Source organism: Perognathus longimembris, chromosome 3 (assembly GCF_023159225.1).
Source record: "Perognathus longimembris pacificus isolate PPM17 chromosome 3, ASM2315922v1, whole genome shotgun sequence".
In the NCBI taxonomy this organism is placed as follows: Eukaryota; Metazoa; Chordata; class Mammalia; order Rodentia; family Heteromyidae; genus Perognathus; species Perognathus longimembris.
Window position 1 is genome coordinate 97,121,581 of NC_063163.1, and position 20,642 is coordinate 97,142,222.

General features: G+C 45.7%; 1 protein-coding gene across 1 annotated transcript in view; it reads right to left on the reverse strand.

Moving 5' to 3' along the window:
• Positions 1-1,724: 1,724 nt before the first annotated feature.
• Positions 1,725-20,642, reverse strand: part of Gucd1 (guanylyl cyclase domain containing 1) — a 32,715-nt gene continuing 13,797 nt past the window's right edge. The window contains exons 7-8 of the transcript XR_007210511.1: positions 12,501-12,510; positions 1,725-1,737 (exon numbers count right to left, since the gene is read on the reverse strand). The gene's annotated coding sequence lies outside the window, so the exon portion shown is untranslated. The remainder of the gene's footprint in view (positions 1,738-12,500; positions 12,511-20,642) is intronic.

Here is a 20,642-nt window from a genome sequence, read left to right on the forward strand (position 1 = left end):
TGCAAGTCAGAATGGCCCACCTTTAAGGGAACTAATTGGCCACCTGAGGGAAGCTTTGACATAGGTAAGATCAGGACTTTGCAATGCCTAATCTACACCCCTCATTCAGGCTATCCAGACAAGAAAGAAAACAAGAAGGAAGAGAAGGGGCTGGGAATATGGCCTAGTGGCAAGAGTGCTTGCTTCCTACACATGAAGCTCTCAATTCGATTCCCCAGCGCCACATATATGGAAAACAGCCAGAAGGGGCGCTGTGGCTCAGGTGGCAGAGTGCTAGCCTTGAGCGGGAAGAAGCCAGGGAAGGTGCTCAGCCCCTGAGTCCAAGGCCCAGGACTGGCCAAAAAAAAAAGGAAGAGAAGAAATTTTACCTACCTGTCCTCCAGGGAGGAAGCACGGAGAAGGAAATGTTTCCCCCTCCATACTTCCCACCCCAGTTAACTCTACAAGAGGAGGACTCTGAGGAGAAGGTTTCAGCTGTGCCCTCCACTCTGGAGGGTCCCGCCCAGTCAACTCACTAGTGCCGGCAGCCCAGAACACGGAGGCATCGGCCCCAAGTCCTGACCCATAGCCGCCAGCAGCGGTGGACACAGGGCTAGCACCCGCAGGCGGCAGGGAGTGACCCCACCACGCAGCACTGTCATCTCTGTGTTGTTTGTAAGTCTGACAGTCTCTTTTGTGTCAAACCTGCATAGCTCATTGGAAAGATGTACAGGAGACAGTTCACAATCAGAGTGTGAGTGTCCACAGAAAGAACTCTGGGGCACCCCCACCCAGCCTTCTTCAGCAGAAAATTATTTGGTGGGCTAAAATGTTTTACTAAGACTAAAAATGTTTTACTAAGACTATCAAGCCCTGGAAAATGAGGCTGGAGAATGCTAAAATCATTTGTTAAAGGTTTTGTCTTAAAATTTGCATGTTGCAGAAGTGATTGACAAGAATATCTCTTGCCTCTGGAAAATGTAGGGCCGATGCTGATTTTGAGTGCTTTAAGATCTTTTGAATATGTATGTGTGTGTGTGCATGTGTGAGTGTGAACATGTTCAAGACTGTTAGTATGATGTAAAATTGAGTGAGTTTAAGTTTAAATTCAAATGGTCATCAAGTTCGGGCATTACCAAATGTTTTAAAAGATTAGTGCATTGTTTTTTTAAAAAAAAAAAAAAACAGGAACTAGAGTTAAAAAAAGGATTTCTCAGGGTTCTTTAGCAGTCAAAAAAGTGGGTATCTAGGGGCTGGGGATATGGCCTAGTGGCAAGAGTGCCTGCCTCATATACATGAGGCCCTGGGTTCAATTCCCCAGCACCACATATACAGAAAATGGCCAGAAGTGGCGCTGTGGCTCAAGTGGCAGAGTGCTAGCCTTGAGCAAAAAGAAGCCAGGGACAGTGCTCAGGCCCTGAGTCCAAGCCCCAGGACTGGCCAAAAAAACAAACAAACAAACAAACAAACAAAAAAGTGGGTATCTTAATTAAGACTTGATTTAACAAAGGGCAAGCTGGTGTGAATTCATCAAGCCCTATGGAGTCAGGATGGAGCCAATAGAGGGCTTTCTTTCATCTTTGTTTTCAGGTGAACATTGGAAACCTTGTGGTAAAAATGAATGATTTGACTGGAATTTCTAAAACTGCCCCTTGAGAGGTACTAAGAATTGGAAAAGTTTTTTAAATGGTTGAAAAGTTTATTTATCTGATGTGATCCTGAAGAGTGAAGGTAAATCCTACTTTGAGGCAGCAGTGACTCCATTTTGAAACCATCTTGTTTATGTTAAATTGTAAAAACTAGACTTGTTTGTGCTGAAACTGTTGAAGCTGTAAATTCCTTAAACAAAGCTATCTTAAAGCCAGGCAGGCCCCACTCTGTGCCTGTAACCTTGGGCCTGCACAAGCTCTGAAAAATGGCCATGCTGGCCAAAGATAAACAAGCACTGTGAGCCCACTCAGGCCTCCAAATACTTCATGTAGCAGGGCAGGTTGTCAGAACCCAGACAACTGAAGGACTGTTTTGGTAACTTCTGTCCACCCTGGAATGTTTTTACCCCAGAGCCAATCAGATCTGTAAACACTTGGTTACTGTAACATTGTGGTTTTTGCCTTTATAAACCCTGTAAGATTTCAGCTCAGGGTCCTCCTCCCTATCTCCGCTGCGTCGGTGAATGGGACGAGACCCAAGCTGCAGCTTGCCTGAATAAAGCCTTGCTTTTGCATTTTGGAATGTCTGGCTGTTGGTGGTCTTCTTGGTGGTCATCTCGCAACTTTGGGGCATAACAATCCGATTCCTGTGCTATTTTTGTAATTTGGATTTTAAAGGACATATATTAAACTAATGGGGATAGGAGTAAACTCTCATTAATTCTATGTAAGTAGGAAGAAATGGCAAAATGGGCTAATGTTTCTCACTAATTTATTGAAAGGCTGAATGGGTATTTCTAATTCTGTAATTGTAATTCTTGCACTAAGGAAAAATTGTCATTTGAGTTCAAAGGTCTTCATGCCATGCGGTAACTGGAACTAAAGAAAAAAAAAAAAGAAAAAGAGGTTCTTTTAAAACAAGCAGCCCGGAGGCAAAGGGCAGCACCTGGTTTCAGAATGCCTGTAAGCTTCAGAGTTTTTCCAATGCAGATAAAAGCTAAAGTGTTGGTGTTAAAGCAGAGGTTAGTAAAAAGGATTTGGAAATCAAGAATACATTTCTAGATAAGAAATTTGGAAGTAAAATTGTCCTAAATGATTATTGCAAAGTGAGAAAAGGAGAATTATGGCCACCAAAATGTTTAATTACCATTCCAGTTTCTTTGTAGGTTTTTTGTAACAGTTTCCAGCATGCCCACAGAGAAGGACAGGTGATTTCTACAAGTTTGTCAAGACCTAGCATTGGCCCTAAATAAGTTCCAGGTAAGAGCATGCTTAAAAACTACTTCTGTGTGGACCACTTTGTTGCTTTTAATTGGAGTAAGACTCATTGATCTGAAATTTGCAGTTAGAAGCCAGCCCGGGCAGAGAAAGGTCCCTGTGAGAGTCTTCATCTCTAGTTGGCCAGCAGAAGTGCTGGGAACAGAGTCGTGAGTTGCTTTGAGGCTCAAAGTGGTAGGGTGTTAGTCTTGAGCTGGAGAGCTGAGGGACAGCACTCAGGCCCTGAGTCCAAGTCCAGTGGAAAGTCACTCCTCCTGGGACAAAAGTGATGCAGCATCCAGAGACAGTAAGCCACTGCTTGGATGGCAGAGATGGTGTCAGATCCTAGAGTCACTCCTGTTTGGCCTTTCAAAAGTTAATCAAAGCCAGGAAGTCCCAGAAGAATAGTTCGTAAGCATGCCTTTCTAATGCCCATGTCTGTCTACTGGGCAGGAACTTGCCAGTCATCTGTGATAGTGTGTAGCAAGGGTAAGTTTGTCAAATGAGAGGAGAGTTTAAAATCCCAACCACCGCATCTACTTAAAGCCCTGACTGGCAGTGAGAATTTTAAGCTGATACATCTGTTCAGGAAAGAAAGCTTGTAGACCTGATATTGTGTCCTTACTGAGATCTATTAAAGGCCTGCAAAAGTAATGTAGGCATTTTTTTAGGTCATCAGAGATCAGTTCCCCAGCCAGTCAGGGGAAAGCTTTTACAAACTAGAATGTTAAAAGGCTACACTGCAATAGCCCAAAAAGAAGTCTGTAGAGTTGAAAGTTAAAATGTTGAATGTAATTTCCAGCTTGGAGTAAAGCTCCTAATGGACATCTGGTCCTGCAGCCCCTTGGTAAAGTAGACTAAGGTTATAGGTTCCTGGCTAGGTAAGGTCAACTTCCCTGAGTCAGCCTGAAGAAGTTATAGAAGATGGATGATCTTTGCCCATCAGCCCCCTTTTTAGGACCAAGGGACCAGAGTTGTTTTGGGGAAGAGGAGGCAGGATAAACTAGAGGCATGGAAAACAGAGGTAATAGTATACAGAGACTGCACTTGTGAGAAATGGTTAAAGGCCAAGCCTTCTATGTTGGCTTAAAAAAAATTCCTAGCCTTATTGGAAATATCTGATTTAAACTTATTGCCCTGGCAAACTGACCCAAGGGACATTGATTGCCTAAAGCTGTCTTGACTTTCAGTGATATGCCAGCCTACAAAAGCTAGCGTGCGTAAGAAGGAATCAGGAAAATACTAGTAAATTTAACTAAAGTTAGGCTTTAGGTTAACTTAGGTTAAGCTTCTCTAACCAGTCTATGGAGAAAGTTGCAGGTAACCCAGCGGAAGGTGTGACATTCTACTGGAACCACTGGGAGCCACTGCTGCCTGACACCACCATGGCCCCTGCCCATTGCATTTGAATGAGGATCAAGGAGAGTCTAACAGTCATCTGGAAGAATCTACATCTTCAGATGGGACTCTTATCACACTCAGCTGATTTCTGCTGGAAAGTGCTTTGGATCTGCTAAAACTTAAATTTTGGGAGGGATATTCTTGAGTTGACTGGAGTTAACTAGCTCTATTAAGAAAATTGGGGGCTGGGGATATGGCCTAGTGGCAAGAGTGCCTGCCTCATATACATGAGACCCTGGGTTCGATTCCCCAGCACCACATATACAGAAAATGGCCAGAAGTGGCGCTGTGGCTCAAGTGGCAGAGTGCTAGCCTTGAGCAAAAAAGAAGCCAGGGACAGTGCTCAGGCCCTGAGTCCAAGCCCCAGGACTGGCCAAAAAAACCAAAAAAACAAAAAACAAAACAAAATCAAGAAAATTGGATATTGTAAGAAATTTTCAAGCAGACTGGCCTGCTGCTAAATTCAAAGCATGTATGACAGGCTGGAGAGTCACTTCCAGGTAAATGCCTGGAGTGGGAGGTGTGTTCAAGAGTATTAAAATGTGTCCAGATGGATTAGGGTGTGACCTCAGAGAAGAGAGGGAGGTAACTGCCATCAGGTGTGCCAGGTACCAAGGTAAATGGACAGATTTAAACTGCTGGGGGGCATCTTCATGGAGCCCCCCTGGTTTGGATCTTACAGATGCCACTGGCCAACCTTAGGCACTTGGAGGAACTGGAAACTGGAGAAATCCACTCTAAAATAGTAACTCATGATAGTTGGCTCTGGTCTGGCTTCTTAGGAGCAGCAGTCCCATCGGACTGACCCTTGCCCCATCTTTATTTTCCCCAACAGCCTGTGGGTGGAGTCACAGCAAATTGCCTTGATGTAGTTGAGATAAACTGGAAAATGTAGACAGTTTAAAACTCTAGCAGCGGGCTGGGGATATAGCCTAGTGGCAAGAGTGCCTGCCTCAGATACACGAGGCCCTAGGTTCGATTCCCCAGCACCACATATACAGAAAACGGCCAGAAGTGGCGCTGTGGCTCAAGTGGCAGAGTGCTAGCCTTGAGCGGGAAGAAGCCAGGGACAGTGCTCAGGCCCTGAGTCCAAGGCCCACGACTGGCCAAAAAAAAAAAAAAAACTCTAGCAGCAAAGAAGGCCCAGGAAATGTAAAGAGGAAAGTTAGTATAGAAAGCCTTGGAGAAAGGGATAGAGAAATGGTTTCCTCTGGATAAGAAAGGGATTTAAAAATTAAATTGTCACAGAATGTTCCAGTAAGTCACTGATGGTGTGAGGAAGTAGAAGATGGTGTGAATGGGGATATGTTAAATTTTTTTTTTTTTTTTGGCCAGTCCTGGGCCTTGGACTCAGGGCCTGAGCACTGTCCCTGGCTTCTTCCCGCTCAAGGCTAGCACTCTGCCTCTTGAGCCACAGCGCCGCTTCTGGCCGTTTTCTGTATATGTGGTGCTGGGGAATCGAACCTAGGGCCTCGTGTATCCGAGGCAGGCACTCTTGCCACTAGGCTATATCCCCAGCCCCGGATATGTTAAATTTTATAAGACACAGATTATAAAACTGTATAAGGAAAGACTTTAGAGAGAGAATTGGGGAAACAAAAAAGTTTCCTTTAGGGCTGGGAATATGGCCTAGTGGCAAGAGTGCTTGCCTCCTACACACGAAGCTCTCGGTTCAATTCCCCAGCACCACATATATGGAAAACGGCCAGAAGGGGCGCTGTGGCTCAGGTGGCAGAGTGCTAGCCTTGAGCGGGAAGAAGCCAGGGACAGTGCTCAGGCCCTGAGTCCAAGGCCCAGGACTGGCCAAAAAAAAAAAGTTTCCTTTAGATTAAAAGGTTTTGGCATGTTAAAAGTGAGAAAGACAATCCCTAGAAAGTTTGAGTATGTAACAAATGGTATCAGTATGTCTTAAAATTAGAGCATATGAGTAAAGTTGGTATGTAATCAAATTGGCTATAATATAAATAGGGTCAGAATTGGGGCTTCAGTGTAAAACTATGTTTATCTGTACCTGCATCTGCAGGGCTAAGGGACTTGTATGATGCCATCTAAATGTTATTCCTAACTTGCATTCGCATTTGTTATGAGCTTTTATCCCCCTCAGAACCCTATAGCAAGTCCACCAAGAGATCTGGCTCAAGCTAAAGGCCCTTTATGAGACTGGACCTCTTCCTGAGCCACACCCGCTACCAACTGAGTAAAGCGCCACCAACAATTTATGGTATTGTGGGCACAATACCAACTTGTCCCTACCGATTCTCAGTCAGAATCAAACTAATAAGCAAGGAGAACCAGGATTGGTTCTAGAGTTACCTATCAGAAGAGGGGAATGAAGAGGTAAAGTAAACCCCATTTTCAGGCAGTCCCCATTTTGTTGTCTGTTTAAACTATGAGTAACCCAGGCCACCAATTATCCCGGCTAGCAGGACAAGCTTATTAGGGCCCAGCTCGTCAGGAAACTCCCTGCTTAACTCTAACTGCCTGGAATGCTTAACTCTAACCACCCCAGAATACCTCGAGCCCTGAGCCAATCAAATTTGTACCCGTATCCTAACCTTGCTTGAATACCTGATTGCTGTAACTTTGGGTTTTTGCCTTTATAAGCTCTGTGAAACAGCTCAGGGCCTTCCTCTTAACCTCCACTGTCTGTGGGTAGGATGAGGCCCAAGTTGCAGCTTGCCTGAATAAAGCCTTGCTTTTGCATTTTGAAACGTCTGGCTCTTGATGGTCTTCTTAGGGGTCTTCTCGCAACATGGGCATAACAGTCCATATTACAGGGTTCAAGGGAGGGGAGTCCCCATCCCTCCAAGAGTCCACCACTCAGAGAAAGTCTCAAGCAAAAAGATGGATTGGGGAAGCAAAAGTGAGCTGACCGGCTGGGGACACAGCACAGACTTGGGAGCTGAAACTGGCAGTGAAAAGTGGACTGACCAGCCAGGGACACAGTGCAGCCATTTACAGAAGCAGATTTTTGGGGTCAGGCTGACCTAATCTACTCCCCCAACATTTCCTACCATGTTTCCCTAGTCAAGATGGAGTCAGCTGTGCTCCCTACAACATCCCTACCTTCCAATAATGCCATTTGGTGAATCCATCCCAGACCTAATGGATCAATCAGGCCAGAGCCTGATCAAATCAATAGCACCACCAGCTGAGAACCAAACATTCAATATGTGAGCCTTCTAGGGGAGATGTTTTATATCCAAACTACCCACACCTGGGTGCCATTCCTGGATGCACTTCTGTATTTGGAGAATCCTTTCTGTCACTCCAAGATTGGAAAGACAGCATCAATTCCTACTGAAGTGCCAGACTTTGAAGTCAGGCCCCATGTTACCACGTGAACCCCATTTTACCACGTGAACCCCACTTTACCACGCGAACCTGAGATAAGCAGGCCCTGTGAGCAAACCCAGGACAAGCCCATTAGGGCCCAGTCAGACTAGAACTCTAACTGCTGGGAATGTTTAACTCTGAGCACCCCTAGAATCGAACCCTGAGCCAATCAGATTTGTACCTGTATCCTAATCTTGCTTGCTTGAACACCTGATTGTTGTAACTTTGTTCTTTGCCTTTATAAGCCCTATGTAATCACAGCTCAGGGCTCCCTCCTAACCTCCGCTGTGTTGGTGGGTAGGACGAGGCCCGAGTTGCAGCTCGCTTAAATAAAGCCTTGCCTTGTTTTTGCATTTCGGAATGTCTGAGTCTCATTGGTCTTCTTGGTGGTGGTCTTGTGACTTGGCACAACATTTGGGGTTTCGTCCAGGATAGCCCCAGAAACCTCCGAGACCCCAGACTCTGAAGGTAAGAAAACAGCCTCATTTGTCTTGTAATGTGACTGTTTGTCTGTTTTGCTTTTGCTTATTTCTTGAAGGGGTTGTCGAAGCAGATGCGCTTACTCGGCAATCCTGGGGAGACTGGGGGATGCCCCCAACTCCCCACCTTTGAAGGGGGACCTCTGGAGCCCTGTTTTCAACTTGAGTTCACTCTTTCTGCACCCTTGCAGGAGGATGTGTGGGCCAACTTGGGAAATCTCCAGTTTTTCTTGTTCTTGCCTATGTTTATTTTTTTCTTTTGTATTAATTGTTTTGGTTTCTTTTATTTTGTAGCCTTTTGGACTAAACATCTGATCAAAGCTATGGGTAACGTTCTATCATGGGGACCTCCATCTAGCCCCCTAGATCTGACTCTAGCTCACTGGAGGAAGATCAAGGAGATAGCTCAAAACCGAGGTGTGGCCCTTAAGGAGGAAAAATGGATCACCCTGTGCAAGTCAGAATGGCCCACCCTTGAGAGAGCTAATTGGCCACCTTAGGGGAGCTTTGACATAATTAAGATCAGGACTTTACAAAGCCTAATAGAAGCCCCTTGTTCAGGCTATATAGACCAGATTCCTTATATAGACACCTGGAGGGAACTAGTTGACAGGGACACTCCAGCTTGGGTTCGGCCTTTCTTACCAACTCCTCCACTCCTTCCCCTACCTCAATATTCACTCAAAAGACACGGGGTGACAAGAGAGAAACCAAGAGGGGAGAGAAGAAATTATATCCACCTGTCCTTCAGGGAGGAAGCACGGAGGAGGAAATGCTTACCCCACCATACTCCCCACCCCAGTTAACTCTCCAAGAGGAGGACTCTGAGGAAGATGTTTCAGCTGTGCCCTCCGCCCCAGAGGGCCCCGCTCAATCAACTCACCGGTGCCGAAGAATTACATCTCTTCATAATTCTGTTGCCCTTCCTCTACACCCTATAGGTCCTGTGGATGCAGATGGTCGACAACAATTCCAATACTGGCCATTTGCTACTAGTGATCTTTACAATTGGTGTGCCCAAAATGCCCCCTTTTCTGAGGAACCTCGGGACTTAATTCGCTTGTTTGAAACTATACTTTTCACTCACCAGCCCACTTGGGATGATTGTAGTCAGCTTTTACAGGTCCTTTTCACCACAGAGGAGCGAGGTTGTATCCAAGAAGCATCCCGGAGACTTCTCCCCAGCCCCAATGGAACGCCCATCACGAATCCTGCCTCGATTGACACCTCTTTTCTTGAGACCAGACCAGCATGGGACTACAATATGGCTGAAGGTAGGGAGTGACTCCTTGTCCATCGCCAGGCTCTGCTGGCAGGTCTCAAGGCAGCAGCTCGCCGACCTACCAATATGGCCAAAGTTTATGATATTAGACAGGGAGAAAGTGAAAGTCCGGCAGCATACCTTGAGTGGCTTGTGGAAGCTTTTAGTCAATACACCCCGTATGATCTTGAGACCCAGGAATCTGCTCAGATAATTATGTTTGCCTACGTAAATCAAGCCACACTGGACATAAAGCGAAAGTTGCAGGTTCTAGACAGGCTCGGTGAAAAATCTATTAGGGATCTAGTAGCAGTGGCGGAAAAGGTTTATAATAAGAGAGAAATAGGAGAACAAAGACAGGAAAGGAAGGACAAAGAACGTGGAATCGAGCAAGAAAAGAGGAACAGAGTTGAGGAAAGGAGCTTGGCTAGAATTTTGGAGCAACAATGCAAGGACCTCAGGGAAATCCTGACCTCTATGCAGGCAGGAAACTTCAGACAGTCCTCCTCTCCAAGTAAGGAGCAGGAGCCCAAACCCCAATCAAGAGTGGGGAAGAATCAGTGTGCCTATTGCAAGGAAGAGGGGCATTGGATCAAAAACTGCCCAGAGCTAGCCAAGAAAAAGGAGGAAAAACAGAAAGTAGGATCAAGAGTGTTGTCAACCTTAGAGATGGCTGAGGACAGTGACTGAGGGAGTCGGGGCTCAGATCCCCTCCCTGAGCCCAGGATAACATTGAAAGTGGAGGGGAATCCAGTCATGTTCATGGTAGATACGGGAGCAGAAAATTCAGTATTACTAGCCCCGAGAGGGCCGATGTCCTCTAAAACAACATGGGTCCAAGGTGCGATGGGCACTACACCCTATATTTAATGGACTACTCGAAGAACAGTGGAATTGGGAGCAGGCCAGGTAACCCACTCATTTTTAGTCATCCCTGACTGCCCCTATCCATTGCTTGGACATGACCTCTTAACAAAAATGAAAGCTCAGATACAATTCACAGGCAGTGGGGCTTCTGTGACGAACTCAAGAGTAAAGCCTGTTAGTATACTAATAACTAGCAAGTTAGAAGAGGAGTATAGGCTATACCAGCATCTTAAGCCTGAGTCTCCGGAAAATGAGTAGCTACGGGTGTTTCCCCAAGCATGGGCAGAAACTGGGGGATGGGACTGGCAAAACATCGTCCTCTAATCTTTGTGGAACTCAAAACCGGGGCTGACCCAGTAAGAGTTTGCCAGTACCCTATGTCACTAGAAGCAAAGAAGGGGATCACTCCTCACATCAGAAAATTGTTAGATTTAGGAGTTCTGAAGCCCATCCAGTCAGCCTGGAAAACTCCACCGTTGCCTGTTAAAAAAGCCTAATTCTAATGATTACAGACCAGTGCAAGACTTGAGAAAAGTTAACAAGAGAGTAATGGACATTCATCCAACAGTCCCAAACCCATATACCCTGCTGAGCTCCCTATCACGGAGCCATGTGTGGTATACTGTGTTGGATCTAAAGGATGCCTTCTTTAGCTTGCCCTTAGCCCCACAGAGCCAAAGCTACTTTGCATTTACTTGGCACGATCCTGAAATCGGGATAAGCGGTCAATTGACCTGGATCAGGCTGCCTCAAGGATTCAAGAATTCGCCTACCGGGCTGGGGATATAGCCTAGTGGCAAGAGTACCTGCCTTGGATACACGAGGCCCTAGGTTCGATTCCCCAGCACCACATATACAGAAAACGGCCAGAAGCGGCGCTGTGGCTCAAGTGGCAGAGTGCTAGCCTTGAGCGGGAAGAAGCCAGGGACAGTGCTCAGGCCCTGAGTCCAAGGCCCAGGATGGCCAAAAAAAAAAAAAAAAAAGAATTCGCCTACCATCTTTGATGAGGCATTACATGAAGACCTGAGTGAGTACCGCTCCCAAAATACTGAAATAAGTCTATTGCAATATGTAGATGATTTGTTAATAGCCGCTCCAGACAAGAATAGCTGTCTAAAGGGAACAGCTAGGCTCTTAAAGACTCTTGGCAATTTGGGCTATAGGGCCTCCACTAAAAAGGCACAAATTTGTAAACCTGAAGTCACTTATCTGGGCTTCATATTAAAAGAGGGCAAGCATTGGCTGTCAGATGCACGTAAAGAGACTGTGCTAAAAATCCCTGTAACTAAGTCAGCCAGACAAGTCAGAGTTCCTGGGAACAGCGGGTTTTTGCCGGCTGTGGATACTTGGGTTCGCTGAGATGGCCAAGCCTCTATCTATATTCGGTGACTAGAGGGAATAATCTAGCCCACCAGGCAGCTAAGGAAGCAGCCCTCCAGCCCAGAGCAGAAGTATTGACTCTAGTAGACCCAGGACCACGAGCTTTACCTCTTGTAACCCAGTATTCCCAAGAAGACTTGGAGTGGATAAAGAAAATTCCCATGGCCCACAAAACCCCGGACAGAGAAGGAAACAATGACTGGTGGAAAACTGGTGAAGGGAAACTTATCTTGCCACAAAGGCTGGGTAAGGGGATCCTTAAAAGAATCCACCAAGCTTCTCACATGGGAACCCGAAGAATGCAGGACTTGCTCTGATACTCCAAAGTGAAAATTAGACAAGGAAATCAACTTATTGAAGATATTGTTAAAAATTGCAAGGCCTGGGGCTGGGGATATGGCCTAGTGGCAAGAGCGTTTGCCTCGTATACATGAGGCCCTGGGTTCAATTCCCCAGCACCACATATACAGAAAACGGCCAGAGGTGGCGCTGTGGCTCAAGTGGCAGAGTGCTAGCCTTGAGCAAAAGAAGCCAGGGAGAGTACTCAGGCCCTGAGTCCAAGCCCCAGGGCTGGCCAAAAAAAAAAAAAAAAATTGTAAGGCCTGTCAGCTTACCAATCAACAAGTTAAGCCTATCCAACAAAGCATGACTAAAGGAGCTCGCCTCCGTGGGGATAGGATAGGCCAGGCGTGTATTGGGAAGTAGATTTCACAGAAATTAAACCTGGAAAATTTGGATACAAATATTTGCTAGTTTTTATAGACACCTTTTCAGGATGGGTGGAAGCCTATCCAACAAAGCATGAGACTGCAAATGTAGTGGCTAAGAAGATCCTGGAAGAAATCCTACCCAGGTATGGCTTCCCATCCACCATTGGGTTGGACAAAGGACCGGCTTTCATCTCAAAAGTAAGTCAGGGAATAGCCGCTGCACTGGGGACGGATTGGAAATTGCATTGTGCTTATAGACCCCAGAGTTCAGGACAGGTAGAGAGAATGAATCGGACTCTAAAAGAGACCTTAACTAAATTGGCCTTAGAGACTGGTGCAGACTGGGTGTCACTCCTTCCTTTTGCTCTGCTTAGGGTAAGAAATTCTCCCTATCAGCTTGGCTTTACTCCTTTTGAAATAATGTATGGGTACCCCCCGCCCATTATCCCTAGCCTTCAGACTGAATTGCTTGCTGATTTGGATGATACTGAATTTTTGTGTAAACTTGATTATTTGCAGCTCGCGCACAAGAGTATGTGGCCCCAACTTAAGGCATTATATGATTCTGCTTCTGTCCCTACCCCCCATTTATTCAGACCAGGGGATTGGGTGTTCGTCCGGAGACATAACCCCAAATCCTTAGAACCACAGTGGAAGGGACCCTATGTGGTGCTACTGACTACTCCCACCGCCATTAAGGTAGATGGCATCGCCACTTGGGTCCATTGCTCCCACGCCAGGCCAGCTGACCCTTTTGCCCTGGACAATGACTACCGTGGTAGATGGGAGGTCTCCAAGCACCCGACTCAGCCGCTTCGCCTTCGCCTCAAGAAAAGAAAGTTAGACTGAATATTGTTATAATTTTCTTTTTTCCTTCTTTCCTTGCTACCCAGGCTAAGGTTGATGTTATTTTGGCAGCTTACTCCCTTATTTTAGGTAGTTTTGGGCTTGCTCAGGAAATACGGGTATAGCCACCCAACCCTTAGAGCACAGCTGAGAAGTTTATGTATTATTTTGTTGCTTACATTTGGATACTAAACACTATACAGCTGATAGTAAGTCTGTATAGCTGAAAGTTAATTTTCAGTTTGCAATAATCCTGCAGTCCCTTGGTAAAGTAGACTAAGGTTATAGGTTCCTGGCTAGGTAAGGTCAACGCCCCTGAGTCAGCCTGAAGAAGTTACAGAAGATGGATGATCTTCACCCATCAGCCCCACTTTAAAACCGAGGGACCAGAGTTGATTCTGGGAAGATGAGGCAGGATAAACTAGAGGCATGCAAAACAGAGGTACAGAGACTGTACTTGTGAGAAATGGTGACAGGCCCTTTGGTTACTACTTTGGGCCCTATTGGCCCATGCCTTATCTCTATATCATCCCCTAGACAGACAAGCCATTGAAATGGACAGAATGGAGCCATGATTGGCTCCCAAGGTACTGAGGTGCCAGACTTTGAAGTCAGGCCCCACCACGTGAACCCCATTTTAGAATCAAACCCTGAGCCAATCAGATTTGTACCTGTGTTCTAATCTTGCTTGCACAGCTGATGTGACCTTGTTCTTTGCCTTTATAAGCCCTGTGTAATCATAGCTCGAGGCTTCCTCCTAACCTCCGCTGTGTCGGTGGGTAGGACGAGGCCCGAGTTGGCAGCTCGTTAAATAAAGCCTTACCTTGCTTTTGCATTTCGGAGTGTCTAAATCTCGGTGGTCTTCTTGGGGGTGGTCTTGCGACTTGGCACAACAGTACCAAAAAGAAAAAGGGGGAAATGAAGTGCCAGACTTTGAAGTCAGGCCCCATGTTACCACGTGAACCTCATTTTACCACGTGAACCCCACTTTACCACGCGAACCTGAGATAAGCAGGCCCTGTGAGCAGACCCAGGACAAGCCCATTAGGGCCCAGTCAGACTAGAACTCTAACTGCTGGGAATGCTTAACTCTGACCACCCCTAGAATCAAACCCTAAGCCAATCAGATTTGTACCTGTATCCTAATCTTGCTTGCTTGAACACCTGATTGTTGTAACTTTGTTCTTTGCCTTTATAAGCCCTGTGTAATCAAAGCTCGGGGCTCCCTCCTAACCTCCGCTGTGTTGGTGGGTAGGACGAGGCCCGAGTTGCAGCTCGCTTAAATAAAGCCTTGCCTTGCTTTTGCATTTCGGAATGTCTGAGTCTCGTTGGTCTTCTTGGTGGTGGTCTTGTGACTTGGCACAACACTACTATGTAGTCAGATGTTGGTACAATACGTTTAATTGGACCAAAGAGTCAAGGCACTTAGCTTTTCCTCTTCCTGCTGTGAAAGTTGCCCAATCCCCACCAGATAAATATAGAAACTCTTTTTCTCCCATGGAGATCAGGTTAGGATAGTGATTTGAGCACTCATAACTAACAGATCAATAGAAGTGTGTCCCCAAATTCTTCAATATTCTTAAGCAGGTACACATGATCTTTGTCCCCACTGAGCGCAGAAAAACCTGTTATCACTAATCATTTCTCAGACCTCATGTTGGGGGAGAGAAAAGAAGGATAAAACTCACAGAGGGAGAAAGTGGCTCTGGATCACTAAACAAGGACACATTTGCTAGGTGTGGCAGGGATTTTTGGCTTACCTGTATGAACTGAGGACATTTCAGTCCACACTAGCCCTAGGTCGGGTAGGAGAACTCTCACCTTGGACACTCTTTCAGCTTCTGGACTCCTGGACCATCATGTGAAAGGTATATTGTTTCCTGACTGGTGTTTCAGGCTGTTCATTCATTTTTGTTGTTGTTGAACTCAGGGCCTTGGCGCTATTCCTGAGCTCTTTTGCTCAAGGGTAGCACTCTACCATTTGAGCTACAGCACCACTTCTTGTTTTGCTGGTGGTTGATTAGAGATAAGTCTCAAAGACTTTTCTGCCTGGCCTGTTTTCAAACTGTGATCCTCAGATCTCAACCTCCTGAGTAGATAGGATTATAGGCGTGAGCCACTAATGCCCGGCCAGGCTGTTTATTCTTTGGCTGACTCATTCTACACCTAATTGGTAATCAGTTTCTTGAGGAATCCAACTTAAATCCAAGATATGTTCTTTCCTGTTTGTCATAATGATGCTTAGTTGTTTTTTTTTCTTTGTTTTTTTTTTTGGCCAGTCCTGGGCCTTGGACTCAGGGCCTGAGCACTGTCCCTGGCTTCCTTTTTGCTCAAGGCTAGCACTCTGCCACTTGAGCCACAGCGCCACTTCTGGCCGTTTTCTGTATATGTGGTGCTGGGGAATCGAACCCAGGGTCTCATGTATACGAGGCAGGCACTCTTGCCACTAGGCCATATCCCCAGCCCTGATGCTTAGTTTTGACTAGGGTTTTTTTGGTTTGTTTTGGTGCTAGAACTGGGGCTTAAATTTATGGTCTCTCAGATTTCTGCTCAAAGTCGGTGCCCTAGCCACATCTCCACTTTCAGTGTTTTGTTTTTTTTTATAGAAATATGAGTCTCACAATTATCCCGACTAGCTTTGAACCAAGATCCTCAACTGTCAGCCTTATGAGTGCTAGGGTTACAGGCATGAGCCAGTAGTGTCTAGATGGATTTGCCTAGTTTTAACATAAAAACTGGAAAACTTCCCTGGGGGTAGAGCTGACTACAAGACTCTATCTAGAATTCTTTGGGCTCATTCTCCAATGATATGATGATGTTCAAATGCTCAAAAATGTTGCTCAGGTTGCTATTGTTAAAAGGTATAGGGATAAGAATGTGGCTTAGTGGTAGAGTGCTTGCCTAGCATGCATGAAACCCTGGGTTCAATTCCTCAGCACCACATAAACAGAAAAGGCTGGAAGTGGTGCTGTGGCTCAACTGGTAGAGTGCTAGCCTTGAACAAAAGGAAGCCAGGGACAGTGCGCCCAGGCTCCGAGTTCAAGTCCCAGGGCTGGCAAAAAAAAATGTGGTGGCATTTAGGCAGATCCCTGAGGGAGTGGACAGGATGAGGGGACAGTAGGTGCAAAGGCCCTGATGGAGGACTTTGACAAGTAGGAGGCAAGAAGTTATTTCTGTGAAGATTAAATAAGATGTGGACACTGAACCCTCCAAACAGGTTGAGGAAGGGTTTACCAGATCCTCAGAGACCTAAGGACAGAAGTGAAGAGCTTCAAGAAACAATATTTAGGGCAAGACAGAGAAGGAAAATGAGGGACAGGAAGGAAGGGGAAAGAAGCCACTGTAGGGATCATTAATCTGAACCTGGGGGATGGCAGTTAGTCTCTACTTTTAGGCAGTTTTCCCATAAACACTCAAGTCCCCGTGGGGTCCCATCACTTGGCCCCTAGGCACAAGCAGCCAGTCAGTAAGATGGCATCTTGAAGTTTCCTGCTTTCTTCAATATTGTTCTGACGCTGGACTGTGGGGCAAGCACACACATCATCACCTGAGGCAGGTCAAATGGCGGCGAGCCAGGAAGCCAGCTGAAGAATTTGTCCTCTTCTAGATATTAGGCCATGTGCTAACCTTTCTATGTGGGGATAGGCCTCCAGGAGCCAGCAGTATCCCAGTATCTGGCTCCAGAATTCAGAGTTCCTTTCCTGGTTCTCCCAGCATTGGTTCACCCCATGGTGAACCATGATGAACCATGGTGAAACATGAGTCTATGGTGAACCAAACAAGTTTGAGTCTAACTCTGTCACTAGTTTGTTGAGTAATGATCTTGGGCAGTCATGGTCCCTCTCTGGGCCACAGTTTCCCCTTTGGACTAGACCTGTACTCAGTTGAGGGTGTATATGTGTGTATGTGTGTGCGCACGTGTGCGCGTGTGCCAGTTCTAGGACTTCAACTCAGGGTCTGGGCACTTGGGCCACAGCTCTACTTCCAGATTTTTTTGGTGATTAAATGGAGATAAGGGGGGGGGGGTGGACTGGGAATATGGCTTAGTGGTAAAGTGCTTGCCTCACATACATGAAGCCCTTGGTTCAATTCCTCAGCACCACATATATAGAAAAAGCCAGAAGTGGCACTGTGGCTTGCTTCGAATCACTGTCCTCAGATCTCAGCCTCCCAAGTAAATAGAATTACAGATGTGAGCCTGGCCTTAAGTTTTTTTTTTTGGCCAGTCCTGGGCCTTGAACTCAGGGCCTGAGCACTGTCCCTGGCTTCTTCCCGCTCAAGGCTAGCACTCTGCCACTTGAGCCACAGCGCCGCTTCTGGCCGTTTTCTGCATATGTGGTGCTGGGGAATCGAACCTAGGGCCTCGTGTATCCGAGGCAGGCACTCTTGCCACTAGGCTATATCCCCAGCCCCTGGCCTTAAGTTTTTAAACATATTTTATGGAATACCAGGGCTATTTTATGGCCACATGATAGTGTGATTGTTATGTGATTGTATGGAGCCATTTCTGCACACCCTAAATCTCTTAGTGGGGACTGTAGCACAAACAGGCCTAACAGGTTACCCCATTGCATATAAATTCTCACCACTGGATTTATGTACTAATTTCTTTTTTCTTTCTTATTTCCTTAGACAGTAGTTTCTGATGACTTTCCTGTAGATCCCAGAAGTTTTTTTTTTTTAAGTAACTGTGTGTATTTTTAAATTGTATTACTTTAAGTCCAAACCCCCATCAGAAGGAAGCAATTCTGCTATATTAATCCATGAAAGAACTTTTCTTTTCTGTTAAGGGGAGCTGAATTCTGACCTCTGTACCTAACATGTGCCTGGATCCCTCTTGCCACTGGTCACGTGCTTGGGGCCTGGTTGTCTCAATTTACCCAGGACAAGGACAAACTGACCACTGACCTTTTCTGATGGTGCAGACAAACTCCTGGTTACTGATTCACTTCTGAAAAATAGCACACTGCAGAAGTGATAGAACATCACTTTGAGATCAGGGTTATAAAAAGATTGTGGCTCCCATTGTGGGCACCACTGGGCTCATCATCATAACTCAGGTTACTAGCTGCTGTGACGTAAGGACACTTGGGAGGCTGGGTCAGCATTCTTATGAGGGAGCTTGGAAGCCATTGTTCTAGCCCCAATCTAGCCTTGAGAGCACAGGAACCCTAAGCTACAGTCTGACTGAAAAAGTATGAAAAAATTCTAAGCCAGAGGTACCAGTGAAGCTGTACCAGATTTATGATCCACAGAAACTGTGAGATGCTTGTTGTTTCAAACTGGGAAGTTTGATATCATGGCTCCTGCAGTCATTTACGAGTAAAATTCCACACAACCTACTACAATCAATGTGTGACTGATCCTACTGGTAAAACTGGTTATGTGTGTAATGGTAGAAATGACTTGTTTTGTGATGTGTTCTTGTCTCTCTCCCTGTAAGTGAGGGTTCAGTGTCTGCTGGTGGCCCATAGGGACCATATGGTGAAAGAGGGTGGTGGCCTCATGAGGGGTGTAGAGATAGGAGGTGCACACTGGGAAAGGTGGTACTATAGTCTACCAAACACCAGGTAGGACAAAATAGACTAGCAAGGTAGAATGGCATGTGTGCCCTCTGACTCCTGGGTACAGGTACTGGTGTGGTCTCTGGGACCCAAATCTTTGCCCCAGCTTGGCATTTAAACTCTTAATGGGGCTTCTAATTTTAGTATATGTGCTGCCAAAAAATGTACAAGCAAAGTTGTTTGGTTGGTGGTGGTGGCACTGGGGCTTAAACTCAGGGCCTTACACTTACTAGGCAGGTGCTATACCTCTTGTGCTACACCTTCAGCGCCTAATGGGATTTCAGGCTGAAGTGCTTAGCCTATGACCTCACTATCCCTACCCTTCACTGCTCCCTGGCCAGGCACCCCACCCTATTTTGCCCTTTCTGCTTTAACACCTGTCTCATTATTTGTCTCCTATAACTGTATGTAATGGTTTCTTAGGTACCCATGACCCAAGATGTGCTCATTCAGATGAGGGCCCTCTTTCTAGGGTGTGTAGAGGACTCAAGCAGAAGTGAAAGACAAGCTCACTACCAACTCTATAAGCGACTGGCAAACACAGAGCACCTGTATCTGCCCAGCACACTCTAGCTGGACACCCCAGGTACGGAGATTAGCATGGACCCATGCGCAAGGATGACATATAAAATTGTGAGGCTTCCCATGTTTTTAGAAAGAATTGTACTGCATCATTTGCAAAAAAAAAAAAAAGGACCTAGAAAAAATATCATGTTGGGGCTGGGGATATGGCCTAGTGGCAAGAGTGCCTGCTTCATATACATGAGGCCCTGGGTTTGATTCCCCAGCACCACATATACAGAAAATGGCCAGAAGTGGCGCTGTGACTCAAGTGGCAGAGTGCTAGCCTTGAGTCCAAGCCCCAGGACTGGCCAAAAAAAAAAAAAAAAAAAAAAAAAAAAAAAAAAAAAAAATATCATGTTACATCAAGCTCAGAGAGACAAAGGATGTATGTTTTCTTTCATATGTAGAAGCTAGAATTAATCTATAAATAAATATACACTTTGAGGTGGTATCCAAGGACACACAAGTATACTAACTGAAATATAGTAGATTCAGGGAAAAACTCAAATGGTATAGTTCCTTAGAAAATTGAACTCACAGTCCAACAAAATGAACACCAGGAATTGGGCACTCAGAAATAGGGGTGGAGGTGGGGAAAGGTAAGTGAATAAGGAGAGGAAGTGAGGGAGATGCAGTCATAAAATTCACTGTGTGCAGGGAACTCTGGAGCCCGAGCAGCGGGACCCGAAAAGGGTTATGAGGTTGGAATGCCACCTTGTCAGTACACAGAAGGCCGAGAACTGGACCCCTGAATGGTCAAACTGACAAGGCAAAACAAATGTGTGAGTTACAACCCTGAATTTGTTTAAGTTATTGCTGTTTGGACCCTAAAAGCTTGAGACCTTGGAAATAAGATGAATGTTTGTGTTATGGTTAAATGTTTACCACTCCCCTCTGCTCCCTAAGGATAAGAGAGTCAATTATCACTATGTATACAAACTATACCTCATGTTAATGGCTGTAACCACAAGATTGATACTCTTATGTTCTGCATGTACCTGTAGTGACCGCTCCTGTATTGAACTAGATAAACTTACTTATAGGAGCCTAGGGGTTAGGAAGACAGTGAGCTTCTGGACCCAGTAGTTCCCCACTTTTTTATTCGCTCTGTCTTTTCTCGTTTCTTTGGCTCCAGTATCCCATTGTGGTGTCCCAAGTTGCAATTAGCAACAGATATGTATCCTACAAAATTATGAAAATGGAGGAGCCAGGTGCCAGTGGCTCACACCTGTAACCTTAGTGACTCAGAGGGCTGAGATCTGAGGATCATGGTTCAAAACCAACCCCAGGCAGGAAAATTCTGTTCTGTGAGATTCTCATCTCCAATTTACAACCAGAAAACTCTAAGT